We start from the raw sequence: 710 nt of genomic DNA, 5'->3' as shown, positions 1-710 counted from the left end.
ATAAATTATATCCAGATATCCAGATATCCAGGCTAGAAAAAAGTTCACAACTGGCTTAACTGTGGATTTTGGATTTTCTAAAAATCCAAGGAGTTGACTAAATGAATAGTGTCACGTGGCAGTGTAAACATATGCTGCTATTTAAATTAATTTTATTTTTACAACCGACTTATATTAATGCATAAATAGTCCAATTTTAATTTTAAATTTTTGAAATCAACATTTGTTTATGAATTATGCACAAAATTACAATTTCAAATTCTTCAAAAAAAAATGGATTTTATCCATTATCGTATTGTATTGGTAGTTTAAATACAATGTTTGTTTTGATTGTTACTTATATTCTATTGTATCGTATCATTTAAATCAATCGTTAGGTAACAACGAAAAGACCTATTTTTTGTAACGACTGATTTAGTGTGATTGCGTCGTTATCTTAATATTTTCTTCTCATTTTGTTTTTATTTGTTATTTAATAATCATATTTCATCTTTTATCATAGCTTTTCATAGTAGTTCTACTATGTACCTTACTTTTCTGGTAGGTTTATTATTCAAATTATGGTGTGTCACATTATGTAACGACGGAGGACGATACAATTTATCCAAATAATGTATTAATTAAATAATACAATATGATACACTACAATACAATACTATACATCATGAAACAATATGTAACAACCATCCGATCCAAACAAAGTACTAAAG

The sequence above is a fragment of the Solanum tuberosum genome, unplaced genomic scaffold (assembly GCF_000226075.1).
Source record: "Solanum tuberosum cultivar DM 1-3 516 R44 unplaced genomic scaffold, SolTub_3.0 scf00017, whole genome shotgun sequence".
Lineage (NCBI taxonomy): Eukaryota > Viridiplantae > Streptophyta > Magnoliopsida > Solanales > Solanaceae > Solanum > Solanum tuberosum.
This window is presented reverse-complemented; position numbering follows the sequence as displayed.